The sequence below is a fragment of the Scyliorhinus canicula genome, chromosome 2, assembly GCF_902713615.1.
Source record: "Scyliorhinus canicula chromosome 2, sScyCan1.1, whole genome shotgun sequence".
Lineage (NCBI taxonomy): Eukaryota > Metazoa > Chordata > Chondrichthyes > Carcharhiniformes > Scyliorhinidae > Scyliorhinus > Scyliorhinus canicula.
The window spans coordinates 251,380,303-251,395,070 of NC_052147.1; positions in this window are offsets into that span (position 1 = coordinate 251,380,303).

The window sequence follows — 14,768 nt, forward strand, 5'->3', positions numbered from 1 at the left end:
AAAAGTGTGTGCTCTCCTGCACTGCCCCCATTCTCAGGTCCAGCTGCAGGAGGCTTAACATCTCGCACAATAAATTGATGTACCATCAATGACTACGCGACGAATGGTGTCTCGGCCTCGCAACCTCGCGACCGCTACAAATACTGTACGGATCAACGGGCACGAGATGACCTGCCTCTTTAATTCCGGGAGCACGGAGAGTTTCATACACCCAGCTACGCTGCTCCCTCCCAGTTCTCCCCATGACCCAGAAAATCTCCCTAGCCTCCGGATCCCATTCCGTACAGATCCAGGGGTACTGCGTTGCGACCTTCTCGGTACAGGGTGTAGAGTACAGTAACTTCAGACTCTATGTCCTCCCCCATCTCTGCGCTGCCCTGTTACTGGGTCTTGATATCCAGTGCCACCTCCAGAGCTTTACCCTAAAGTTCGGCGGACCCCTGCCCCCCCCTCATCGTCTGTGGCCTCACGACCTTAAGGTCGATCCACACTCGCTCTTCACGAATCTCACCCCGGACTGTAAGCCCGTCGCCACGAGGAGCAAACGGTACAGTGCCTGGGACAAGACCTTTATCAGGTCGGAGATCCAACGACTTCTGCGGGAGGGGATCATTGAGGCCAGTAACACCCCCTGGAGAGCTCAAGTGGTGGTCGTTAAAACTGGGGAGAAGCACCAGATGGTCATCGACTACAGTCAGACGATCAACCAGTACACGCAGCTCGATGCGTACCCACTTCCCCAAATATCTGACATGGCCAACCAGATTGCGTAATATCGAGCCTTCTCCACTGTTGAATTGAAATCCGCGTACCACCAGCTCTCTATCCGCCCGGAGGACCACCAATACACTGCATTCGAAGCAGATTGCCGTCTCTACCATTTCCTTAGGGTTCCCTTCGGCATCACCAATGGGGTCTTGGTCTTCCAGCGAGAGATGGACTGAATGGTTGACCAGTACAGGTTGCGGGCCACGTTCCCGTATCTGGATAGCATCACCATCTGAGGCCACGACCAGCAGGACCACGACAGGAATCTCCGCTAAACTCCTTCACCTTACCTATAATAAGGAGAAATGCATTTTCCGCACAACCCGCCTCGCCATTCTTGGCTACGTTGTGGAAAATAGAGTCCTAGGGCCCAACCCCAACCGCATGCGCACCCTCTTGGAACTTCCCCTCCCTCACTGTCCCAAGGCTCTGAAACAATGCCCGAGTTTCTTCTCATATTATGCCCAGTGGGTCCCTAATTATGCGGACAAAGTCCCCCCACTCATCAAGTCCACCATTTTCCACCTGACGGCTGAGGCCCTCCGGGCCTTCAACCACATCAAGGCAGACATTGCCAAAGCCATGATGCATGCAGTCGACGCGTCCCTCCCATTTCAGGTGGAGAGCGACGCATCGGACGTGGCTCTGGCCACTACCCTCAACCAGGCGGGCAGACCCATGGCTTTCTTCTCCTATACCCTCCATGCATCCGTAATTTGGCACTCCCTCATCGAAAAGGAAGCCCAAGCCATTGTGGAAGCTGTGCGACATTGTGGCATTATCTGGCCGGCAGGCGATTCGCTCTCCTCACAGACCAACGGTCGGTTGCCTTCATGTTTAGTAACACATGGCGGGGCAAGATTAAGGATAATATCTTGAGGTGGAGAATCAAACTCTCCACCTATAACTACGAGATCTTGTATCGCCCTGGGATGCTCAATGAGCCCCCAGATGCCCTGTCCCGCGGTACATGTGCATGCGCACAAGTAGACCGACTTCGGGCTCTCCACAACGACCTCTGTCACCCGGGGGTCACCCGGTTCTTCAACTTATCAAGGCCCGCAACCTGCCTTACTCCAACTGCCAGGTCAGCGCGGAGTGCAAACCGCAACGCTGCCGAGCAGAGCACATCTGGTGAAGGCCTCCCGCTCCTTTGAGTGCGTCAGTATCGATTTCAACGGGCCCCTCCCCTCCACTGACCGCAACGTGTACTCCTCAACATCATTGAGTACTTCCAATTCCCTTTTGCCCTGACATGACTTCTGCCACTGTCATCAAGTCCCTACACAGTCTCTTCACCTTGTTCGGTTTCCCCACCTACATCCACAGCGATCGGGCTCCTCGTTCATGAGTGATGAGTTGCGTCAGTTCCTGCTCAGCAAAGGCATTGCCTCGAGCAGGACGACCAGTTAAAACCCCCGGGGAAACGGATAGGTGGAGACGGAGAACACGACAGTCTGGAAGGCTGTCCTGCTGGCCCTTCGGTCTAGGAGTCTCCCAGCCTCCCGCTGGCAGGAGGTCCTCCCCGATGCACTCCACTCCATCCGGTCGCTCCTGTGCACTGCTACCAATGAGACCCCTCACGAACGTATGTTTGCCTTCCCTAGGAAGTCCACCTCCGAGGTCTCTCTCCCAACCTGGCTGACAGTTTCTGGGCCCGTCCTCCTCCAAAAGCATGTGAGGAGCCATAATTCAGACCCCCCTCGTCAAAAAAGTCCTCCTCCATGCGAACCCACAGTACGCCTCCGTGGCACATCATGACGGGCGGCAGGACACAGTCTCCCTCTGGGACCTGACACCCACTGGCTCCCCATCCACCATCAACTCCACCCCTGACCTGGTACCGTCTCCTCCCCCTCCAGTCCCCACCCCGCCACTGCGCCGTTCCCCCCCCCCCCCCACCAGCGACTATCACCGCCACCCCAGCCCCGGCAGCGCCTGTCCCCCCACCGGCTCCACTATTGGGTGAAGAAGGAGAGGACAACACGTTCCCAGAGTCGCAGGTACTCACATCAGCGCTCACACCACAGCTGGGGCTGAGGCGATCGCATAGGAAGGTCAAAGATTCCGACAAACTCGACGTGTAACTTCGTTTCACCCCCGCTGGACTCTTTTTTTTTTAAACAGGGGGTAAATGTGGTGAACCACGGACCATACATTACTTGTATTAGGTCCACTGCCATTGTACTCCAGTCATTACAGTAAATCCCGGCCTGCTGTCTCCACCCAGCATGCTCTGTATAAAAGTGTGTGCTCTCCTGCACTGCCCCCATTCTCAGGTCCAGCTGCACGAGGCTTAACATCTAGCACAATAAAGCCACAATAGTTCACCATTCGTCGCGTAGTCATTGATGGTACATCAAAGGTGTGTTCAATTACATTGACAGTTATGAAAAAAGGTAAAGGGAATAACTCAGGTTATTAACAGAGGTTTTAGGATTCAAAAAGAAGGTATTTAAACTATCATAAAGGCACTTTACCTGAATGCTCATAGCATTCGAAAACAAGGTAAATGAGATGACGGCACAAATCAATGTTAATGAGTATGATTTAGTGGCCATTACAGAGACATGGTTGCAGGATGGTCACGACTGGGAGTTAAATATCCAGGTGTATCAGACTATTCGGAAGGACAGGCAGGAAGGTCAGTGTGGTGGTGTAGCAAAGGTAGAAGGTATTTAAGGAAGACATCAGGGTGGTACTGAGAGATGATAAATGTTCTGTAGATAAAAAGGTTGAATTCATTTGGGTGGAAATTAGAAATAGGATGGAGAAAAGGGTCACTGATAGGCGTAGTCTATAGGCCACCAAATAATAACATCACAGTGGGATGGGCAATAAGCAAAGATATAACTGAATCACGTAAAAATGGTGCAGCAATTATCATGGGGGATTTTAATCCACATGTCAATTGGTTAACCAGGTCAGTAAGGGCAGCCGTGAGGAGGGATTTACAGAATGTTTCCGTGATAGTTTTCTCAAACACTATGCAATGGAAAGTAGAGGGAGAAAGCTCTCCTAGATCTGGAGTAGGAAAATCCCAATATCAGTGCCTCGTGCTTAAACAAAAGAGACAACAATGGGATGAGGGAGGAGTTGGCTAGGGTTGATTAGGAGCAAAGACTTTGGGTGGAATTCTCTGATAATGGGGCTATGTCCCCACACCCACGAGAAAAAGGGCACAAATCACTCTGGACTTTCATAGAGAAAGTTTTAAAGGGAGCCTACAGGGGCCCAGAGTAGTCCACGCAGCCCCGTCTGCCGATACGGGGCCCTGCACTTCTGGCCGCGGGTCCGCGCATGCGCTCGGCTGTCTATGGCAGCGGCCCTGCGCAACATGTCGGACCCACACAGCGTGCTGGCCACAATATAAGCCCCCCCACCAGGTCGAGTCTGTCGGAATCTTTGACCTTCCTCCGCGATCGCCTCAGCCCCAGCTGTGGTGTGAACGCCGATGTGAGTACCTGCGACTCCGGGAGCGTGTTGTCCTCTCCTTCTTCATCCAATAGTGGAGCCGGTGGGGGGGGGGGGGGACAGGCGATGCCGGGGCTGGGGTGGCGGTGATTGGTGATCCGATTGATGGCCCCCGATAGCGAGCCTGACCGTCCTGGAGGCCGCCTCGGTGACGGATCCTGCTGCCCCCCACCAGGACGGCCCTGTCCGTAACTGCCGCAGGAGCTCCCGCAGGGTGGAACCATGAGTCACCCATGCCGGCGGGAACTCGGCTAGTTGTCGGCGGAGATTCCCCACGGGGGCCTCTTTCAATGACCCCCGACCAGTGCCGCGTCGACCGCGCGCGACTGCCGGCGATTCTCCGGAAGGCGTCGGACCCAATCGCGGGTCTGACGCCTCATTCTCCGACCCCGCGCCGGGCGCGGTTTCAGCACGGATGTTCGGAGAAGCCGCCCTTTGTGCTGGAACCATTGAGAAACAGTGGAGGACTTTCAAAGAACAAAGAAAAGTACAGCACAGGAACAGGCCCTTCGGCCCTCCAAGCCTGCACCAACCATGCTGCCCGTCTAAACTAAAATCTACACTTCCGCGGTCTATATCCCTCTATTCCCACCCATTCATGTATTTGTCAAGATGCCCCTTAAACGTCACTATTGTCCCTGCTTCCACCACCTCCTCCGGCAGCAAGTTCCAGGCACCCACTACCCTCTGTGTAAAATCTTGCCTCATACATCTCCTCTAAACCTTGCCCCTCACACCTTAAATCTATGCCCCCTAGTAATTGACCCCTCTACCCTGGGAAAAAGTCTCTGACTATCCACTCTGTCTTTGCCCCTCATAATTTTGTAGACCTCTATCAGGTCGTCCCTCAACCTCCTTCGTTCCAGTGAGAACAAACCAAGTTTATTCAACCTCTCCTCATAGCTAATGCCCTCCACACCAGGCAACATCCTGGTAAATCTCTTCTATCCCTCTCTAAAGCCTCCACATCCTTCAGGTAGTGTGACGACCAGAATTGAACACTATACTCCAAGTGTGGCCTAAGGTTCTTTACAACTGCAACATGGCTTGCCACTTTTTATACTCAATGCCCAGCCAATGAAGGCAAGCATGCTGTATGCCTTCTTGACTCCCTTCTCCACCTGTATTGCCCTCTTCAGTGACCTGTGGACCTGTTCATGTAGACCTCTCTGATTATCAATACTCTTGAGGGTTCTACCATTCACTGTATATTCCCTACCTGTATTAGACCTTTCCAAAATGCGTGACCTCACATTTGTCCGGATTAAACTCAATCTGCCATCTCTCCGCTCAAGTCTCCAAATGATCTAAATCCTGATGTATCCTCTGAGTCCTCATCGCTATCCACAGTTCCACCAACCCTTGTTTAAAAAACTTGCCTCATACACCGCAAACTTACCATTCAGGCTAATTAAATTTTCCTCCAAATCATTTATATATACTACGAACAGCAAAGGTCCTAGCATTGAACCCTGCGGAACACCACTAGTCACAGCCCTCCAATCAGAAAAGCACGCTTCCATGCTACTCTGCCTTCTATGACCTAGCCAGTTCTGTATCCACCTTGCCAGCTCACCTCTGATCCTGTGTGACTTCACCTTTTGTACCAGTCTGCCATGAGGGATCTTGTCAAAGGCCTTACTGAGGTCCACATAGGCAACATCCACTCATCTTTATCAATAATCAAGCATCAATAATCTTTGCGACCTCCTCAAAAAACTCTCAAAGAGATTTTTCGCAGTGCTCAGAAAAAATATATACCAGTGAAAAGGAAGGACTGTAGAGAAAAGGATAATTAGCCGTGGATATCGAAGGAAATAAAGAAGGTATCAAATTGAAAGAAAAGGCATACAAAGTGGTAAGGATCATGAGAAACTTGAGGAAATCTTTAAATGTCAACAGAAAGCCATGCAAAAAGCCATTAGGAAAAGTAGGTTAGATTTAAAGAGTAAACTAGCTCAGAATATAAAAACTGATGGCAAACATTTCTACAAATATATAAAATTAAAAAGAGTAGCGAAGGTAATCATTAATTTGTCCTTTTGAGGATGAGAAGCGGAATTTAATAATGGGAAATGAGGAAATGAACAGGCATTTTGTGTCGGTCTTCACAGTGGAAGACGCAAATAACATGCCAATAAGGTTGGTAACGTGGAACGTCCGGGGACTGAATGGGCCGGTTAAAAGGTCGCGGGTGTTCGCACACCTCAGTTGAAAGCGGGGGTGATCTTTCTGCAGGAGACGCACCTCCAGGTGAAGGACCACGTTAGGTTAAGGGAGGGGTGGATCAGGCAGGTTTTTCACTCGGGGTTAGATATGAAATTGAGGGGCGTGGTGATTTTAATAGGCAGGAAAATGAGATTTGTGAGTATGAAGGAGGTGAGGGAACCTGGTGGGAGATATGTGATTGTGAGTGGGAGATATGTGATTGTGAGTGGGGCATTGGAAAGGGCACCTGTGGTGGGATGATGTGGGTTTTATGAGTGGGTTGCTGGCTGCGATCCCGGATTTGGCCACACACCAGTTGATCATGGGAGGAGATTTTAGTTGTGTCCTAGAGCCGAGGGTGGATAGGTCGAGGCCCAGATCAATGGATAGGGTACAAATGGTGAGGGAGCTGCGGGGGCTTATGGAGAGGATTGGTATAGTGGATCCATGGTGCTTTCAGAACCCAGGGGGAAGGGAGTAATCCTTCTTTTCACATGTCTATAAGGTGTATTCGAGGATTTATTACTTTGTAGCGAGTCGGGAGATTTTAGTTGGGGTGGAGGGGGCTGAGTATGCAGGGATAGTTATCTCGGACCATGCGTCCCACTGGCTGGATATTCGGTTTAGGTTGTATCAGGGGTATGAAGTCGGGAAGGCCCCTGGGCTGGATGGGTACCCAGCAGAATTCTGTGGGGAATTTGCAATGGACCTGGCACCACATCTGTTGGGAGCATTTAATGAAGCACGGGAGAAGGGGAAGATGCTGGAGACAATGTCACAGGCAGTAATCACACTAATTCCGAAAAAGGGGAAGGATCCGGAGGAATGTGGGTCGTATAGGTCCATATCATGAATGAACACGGATGTGAAAGTATTGGCTAAGGCGAGGATGGAGGAGTGTGTCCCCGGGTGATGGAAGAAGATCAAACAGGCTTTGTGAAGGCGAGGCAGCTCGCGAGTAACATAAGACAGCTGTTGAATGTGGTGATGAATCCGTCGGAGGCTCTGGTACCGGAGGTGGTGGTGTCTATGGACGTGGAGAAGGCATTTAATCGGATGGAGTGGCAGTACTTATTATAGGTTTTGGGAAGGTTTGGGTTTGGGCCGAGATTTGTGGCATGGGTATAGTTGCTGTATGTGGCACCAAGGGCAAAAGTGAGGATGAATGATATGAGTTTACAAAGCTTTGACTTGCACAGGGGTACGAGGCCGGGGTGGCTGCTGTCACCACTGCTGTTTGCGCTGGCCATAGAGCAATTGGCAATGGCTCTCAGGGGTAGAGTGGCAGGGGATAATGAGGGGACAGAGGGAGTGTTGGGGTCATTAGGGGACATTTTCTGATACTGGACTATAGTTGACTCTGTAACTACATTTTTGTTCCTTGAATAGTTCTGCTGAGACGAGGTATTCATTGGAAGAGGCAATTTGTAGGAAGAGATAGTGTGTACACAATGCTTACTAATATCAGAAGGGACACAAAATGGCTGTTCGCTAAGATAGGAATACTAAAGACACAAAATGGCTGAACTAGCCACATTCCTGAACAATAAGTTACAAACTGTGCCTCATTGAATGAGAACCAGGCGTGGGTACTTCTACTGAGTATTTCAATAGCCGCTGATAACAACTTCACAGGACAAGGAGCACAATGTATCCTTAATTGCTCAAGGTCCCCAGATGCAGACAGGACACATCCTTATGTTAGTTTTGAGTGACTTCTGCATGAAGTTAGGGGCTGGTGAGACAACACTCACTTTAACCATATATGTGATAACTGGGATGCTAACAAAATTGACTGACTGCATGTAATTAATTGTGACACGAATAGAGTTGATTGATTGTATGTAAATGAGAATGCAACTAATTCCGTCCTTGAATCTGTATATTAACCCAATGCGAACCTTAGCTCAAGTGAGAAAGAGTATAGTGAGGCTGCGGAGCTTCCAAATCTTTCTCCCAGAGCTCTGCTATAATAAACTGCTTCTTTACTCATTCAAATAGGCTTACCTGTGAATATGTTCACCTCTAACAAATGGCGTAGTCAGCAAGGAGGTCGTAGAGCTGGACACCGATCGAGCTGCTGGACAAGGTGAGTAGTCAAACCTGTGACCGCCAGAAATTAGAGTCACAAGGCGAGACGGACGGACGGACGGCGAAGCAACATCCAACAGATCTGGTATCAAGGCCAAGTGAGTAAAAGACTCAGTTCAAATTTTTTTTTTTTGTTGATCTGCTATACCATTTAATATAGTAATAATCAGCTGCTCGAGGACCAAGGCTGAGCCTGAATTAAGGGGGCAATTGAGCCCTCACATGAAGGCCAGACTTAGTTGGGAATCCGAGACGCACAAACTGTTGAGTGTTAACGGTTGCGGAATTTGCCGTAACACAGTGACAAGCCAGGACCGCCACCTTAAGGGAGTGGACGATAGGTAAAAGCCTCTGAGCACAGTCGCCTAGTACACCGGAAGCGCGGTTGATAGATACGGCACTGTTAACACATCTTGGAAAAGAGAGGCACAAGACCACTTTTCATTGAGTCTGGTGTGAGGAGTGAGTTCAGGTATCTGCAGGTTAGGGACTTTGCACGAAAGGTCTGGAGGGGGCTCCCTAGGTTGCCGAGATACACCCTGCTGGAGCGACTGCTGCTCCCGGATGTGGAAGGGGAGGGAAAAATTCGGGATATATACAAGCGGCTGGGGGAGCAGGGAGGCAAACAGGTGGTGAAGATCAAGGAGAAATGGGAAGCGGAGTTGGGAGGGGAGATCAATTGTGGAGCATGGAGTGAGACACTGCTAGGGTAAATGGGACCTCCTCAATTGAAAGGATGAGCCTGATACAGTTTAAGGTGGTGCACAGGGTGCATATGACTCGGGCGAGAATGAGTGGGTTCTTTCACGGGGTAGCAGATGAATGTGAGAGGTGTGGGCGGGGGCCAGCGAATCACGCGCACATGTTTTGGGGTTGTGGAAAATTGGGTAGATTCTGGGCGGGAGTGTTTGAGGTCTTAGCCGGGATAGTGGAGGAGGAGGTAGACCTGGACCCTTTGGTGGTGATATTTGGAGTCTCCGAGAAGCCGGAGCTCATGGAAAGGAGGAAAGCCGATGCCTTGGCCTTTGCCTCTCTGATTGCACGGCGGCAAATTTTGCTGGAATGGCGGTCGGCGCCACCACCGGGGTTGACCTGTACGACTTCATGCGATTAGAGAAGATAACGTATGAGTTATGGGGCTCTTCAGGGGGATTTGAGGAAAGGTGGGGGATGTTTATGACCATGTCTGAGGGACTATTCGTCGCGTGGGGGGGGGGGGGGGGGGGGGGGGGTGAAAAAGGGGGAAAATCTGTACAGACTGTTTAGTTGATTATTGGGAAGCATGTTTCCCGGGATGTTTGTTCGCTGTAACCTGTTTTGAAACGTGTTTGTAATAAAATACATTAAAATAAAAACAAAATAAATAACATACCAATAATTGTTGGGAAGGACGCTATGGCAGGATCCTAGAAATGATCATTATCACAAAGGAGGTAGTGTTGGGCAAGCTAATGGGGCTAAAGGTAGACAAGTCTCTTGGCCCTGATGAAATGCATTCGAGGGTACTCAAAGAGGTGGCAGGGGAAATAGCAAATGCGCTCGTGGTAATACAGTAGTCCCCCGTTATACCGCACTCCGCAATACCGCGGTTCGCGATATACGGCTCATGGACCCCAACTGTCAGCTTCCCTCTCCGGATCAAAGTGAGCCGGCCACTGAAGTTGACACTGCCGGCTGATTGGAGGGAGATTCAGTGAGAGAGGAGCAGCTCACACAGCTCCTCACTGCACGCATTTCCCCAATCATTCATCTACCAAGGATCGGCAAATAAACGTGTGGCATCGTGGCTGCAATAATGTTATCTGTTCGAGGGCAATACACATTGTTTTCGTTGAAAGGATGCAACAAGAAAATTCAACGAAATAATCTTCAACTTTGAGAGCTAATTGCCTTCCACAAACGGAAGCGAATTATGGTCAGCATAGAGTGGGGTTTCCTTCTAATCAAGTCAAACATGACGCGCAACGTTGAAAGGCTCATAGCAATGCAATGGCGTCACTCTCAATGGCGCAGGACGAACTTAAGCACATACTTAGTTTGATTGAAAGATATACTCATGTCCTCTCTCATCCATAATCGTCATCTTGTCGTGGCATTACCCCATTCTCAAGTTGCTGGCATCCGTGGCAATTTTAAAATGATTTCAATTATCAGGGGATGGCTATGTTATTGCCGCTGGATTTGTAATCCGGAGACCCAGGATATTGACGTGGGGACCCGAGTTTGTTTTAATTAGATCTACGATGGGGGTTTTAAATTTATTAAAAAATCTATGCATGTGCTTCCCATTGTGAGTCTACGGGGGTCTGACCTCTCCCCCCCACCCCCCGGGCGGGGGACTACTGTATTTCCAAAATTTGTTGGACTCTGCGGTGGTTGCGACAGATTCGAAAACAGCAAATGTGATGCCACTGTTTAAAAAAGAAGGTAGCCAGGGCAGCACGGTGACACAGTGGTTAGCATTGCTGCCTACGGCGCTGAGGACCCAGGTTCGAATCCCAGCCCTGGGTCACTGTCCGTGTGGAGTTTGCACATTCTCCCTGTGTCTGCGTAGGTTTCACCCCCACAACCCAAAGATGTGCAGGGTAGGCAGATTGGCCACACTAAATTGCCCCTTAATTGAAAAAAATAATTGGGTACTCTAAATTAAAAAAAAAAAGGAAAAAAAAAAAGGAGGTAGCCCAAAGGCGGGCAGCCATAAGCTGGTTAGCTTAATTTACGTAGTGGGGAAAATGCTTGAATCTATCATTAAGGAAGAAATAGCGGGACATCTGGACAGAAATTGTCCCATTAGGCAGATGTAGCATGGGTTCATGAAAGGCAGGTCAGGTTTGACTAATTTAGTGGAATTCTTTGAGTACATGACGAGTTCGGTGGACAACGCAGAATTGATGGATGTGGAGTGTCTGGATTTCCAGAAGGCATTCGACAAGGTGCCACACAAAAGGCTGCTGCATAAGATAAAGGCGCATAGTGTTACAGGTAATGTATTGTAAGAAGTCTTACAACACCAGGTTCAAGTCCAACAGGTTTGTTTCAAACACGAGCTTTCGGAGCACTGCTCCTTCCTCAGGTGAATGGAGAGGTATGTTCCAGAAACATTTATATAGACAAAGTCAGAGATGCCAGACAATGCTTGGAATGCGAGTATTCGCATACCTCTCCATTCACCTGAGAAAGGAGCAGTGCTCCGAAAGCTCGTGTTTGAAACAAACCTGTTGGACTTTAAACTGGTGTTGTCAGACTTCTTACTGTGCTCACCCCAGTCCAACGCTGGCATCTCCACATCACAGGTAATGTATTAGCATAGATTTATTTAAATAAATTAAGTTAACAAAATGTATTAGCATTGAGGTTTGGTTTACTGACCCGCCAAAGTTGGCGAGGCATGAATTGCGCCGCCCGCCTTGGAGAATGGCGGGGACCAGAGCGACGCTATGGACCCCAGGGCTGCCCGAAATCTCCCGGTCGGATGGGCCGAAGTCCCGCCAACGTGACCACGGGTCACGCCGGTGTAAATTAAACCACCTTATACAACGGCGTCAACCAGTGCTGATGGTTGACGCTGGACAGCGTGGAGCTAGGTCACGGCGTGGGGTGGCTGCAGGACAAGTGACAGCGTGGCCGCAGTCTGTGTGGGGAAGGGGGGGTGAGGGGGGGGTGGAGGGTGGAGGGGGGTGAGGGGCGAGTGCCGGGGAGGGGGAAGAGGGCGAGTGCCGGGGAGGGGGAGGGAGTGCGGGGGAGGGGGGAGAGGGCGAGTGCGGGGGAGGGGGGAGAGGGCGAGTGCCAGGGAGGGGGGGAGAGGGCGAGTGCCGGGGAGGGGGAGAGGGCGAGTGCCGGGGAGGGGGAGCGAGTGCGGGGGAGGGGGGAGAGGGCGAGTGCGGGGGAGGGGGGGGGCGAGTGCCGGGGAGGGGGAATGAGTGCCGGGGAGGGGGATGAGTGCCGGGGAGGGGGGCGAGTGCCAGGGAGGGAGGAGAGGGTGAGTGCCGGGGAGGGGGGAGTGGGTGAGTGCGGGGGACGGGGGAGAGGGCGAGTGCTGGGGAGGGTTGAGTGGGCGAGTGCCGGGGAGGGGGATGAGTGTTGGGGAGGGGGAGCGAGTGCCAGGGAGGGAGGAGAGGCAAGTGCAAGGGAGGGGGGGAGAGGGCGAGTGCCGGGGAGGGGGGGGGGGGGGGGGGGGGGGGGCGAGTGCCGGGGAGGGGGGAGTGGGTGAGTGCCGGGGAGGGGGGAGAGGGTGAGTGCCGGGGAGGGGGGAGTGGGTGAGTGCGGGGGAAAGGGGAGAGGGCGAGAGCTGGGGAGGGGTGAGAGGGCGAGTGCCGGGAGGAGGGACGAATGCCGGGGAGGGGGAGCGAGTGCCAGGGAGGGAGGAGAAGGCGTGCCGGGGAGGGGGGGGGGGAGAGGGCGAGTGCCGGGGAGGGAGGGCAAGTGCCCGGGTGAGGGGAGAGGATGAGGGAGGTCGTCCGCTTGGCCAGGTGCCAGCCTCCAACTGTCGCGCCCATGCAGCCCATGGTACCTGGCTGCGAGGTGGGGGGGGGGGGGGGTGTGGGGGGGGGGGGGGGTGGGGGGGGGGGGGTGTATGGGCAATGATGACATGTCGTTGTTCCCCCCCCTGCCCCCCACCCCTTGCAGTCCGTAATGCTTGCTGATCAGCCAGCGATGTTGGCCGCCGTGGCGGCAGCTGAACTTCCACATGTTGCCCTGGGGGAGAAGGAAGAGGAGAAGCATGCCAGGGAGGTGGCACAGGCTGCCGTAGAGGAGCATGCCGCAGAGGGGCATGTGTCAGCTGCCCAGGCTGGAGGGCTGCCCGCCCGACAGGATGAGGAGGGGGAGGAGGAGGGGGAGGAGGAGGAGGGGGAGGAGGAGGAGGGGGAGGAGGAGGAGGGGGGGGAGGAGGGGGAGGAGGGGGAGGGGGAGGGGGAGGAGGAGGAGGAGGAGGAGGAGGAGGAGGAGGAGGAGGAGGAGGAGGAGGGGGAGGAGGAGGTGGGGGAGGAGGAGGTAATGGCACCACGGCGACGGAGACGCCGAGGAGGCCCTGTGTGTACCGGCCCCGCTCGTCGTACCAGGACCTCACGGACCGGGCATGCAGGAGGAGACTCTGGATGAGCCGGGAAACCATGGCACACATCTGCCACCTGATGGCTGGCACAGCGTGGCACTGGGGGAGGACACCCTCTCCCCGTGTCTGTCAAGGTTACGGTGGCCCTAAACTTTTATGATACAAGGTCATTCCAGGCGCCGAGTGGGGACCCGTCCGGCATCTCGCAGACATCGGTGCACCGGTGCACCCGTGCAGTGACAGACACCCTATATGCCATTGCAGACCGCTACATCCAGTTCCCTATGGACCGTGCCAGCCAGGATGCCCAGGCAGCGGGCTTCGCTGCCCTAGCCGGGTTTCCCATGGTACAGGGCGCGATCGATGGGATGCACATCGCCAAGGGCCCACCTGCAGATAACAAGGCTGTGTTCACCAATAGGAGGGGGACCTATTACATGAACATTCAGGTGGTCTGCGACATCCCCGGCATGTTTGAAGGACGCCAAGCCCGGCTGAGTGGCTGGTTGCTGGGCGATAGGGGTTACCCGTTGCGGTCGTGGCTGATGACCCCTATATGGAGGCCACAGACTGATGCGGAGAACAGCTACAACGATGCCCATGCAGCGACCAGGGGTATGATAGAGAGGTGCTTTGGCCTGCTAAAAATGCGTTTCAGGTGCCTGGACTGCTCTGGAGGGGCCCTCCAGTACCCGCCAGATAGGTTCGGCCGCATCATTGTGGTATGCTGCGTCCTGCACAACATAGCCCAGCAGAGGGGTGATGTGCCGCAGGCAGAGGAGGGGGGAGTGGAGGAGCAGCAGGATGATGTGCAGTCCTCCCCAGATGAAGAGGATGGGGGAAATGGTCAGGACAGACGGACTGGACATGGGCGGGAGGCTGCCCACCGTTACCTGCTGGACCAGCGGGCACGGGACAGGCTGATAGCCACCCGGTTCACTGACTAGGGGGGGCGCGAGAAGCGCCGAGTATGGGCACAGACCGCACACCACGGCACTAGCCGACCACCCTTACCCCCCCCCCCCCACCCACCCACCACCAACACCCTTACCCCCCGCCACCAACCACCCCCACCCCACCCCTCCATTGCACAGCCACCTGCGGCACAACGGGCCGGGCTCACACGGCCGCCGGTGGAAGCGTGTCTATTGGAGGCCATGGAGGATGATGACGA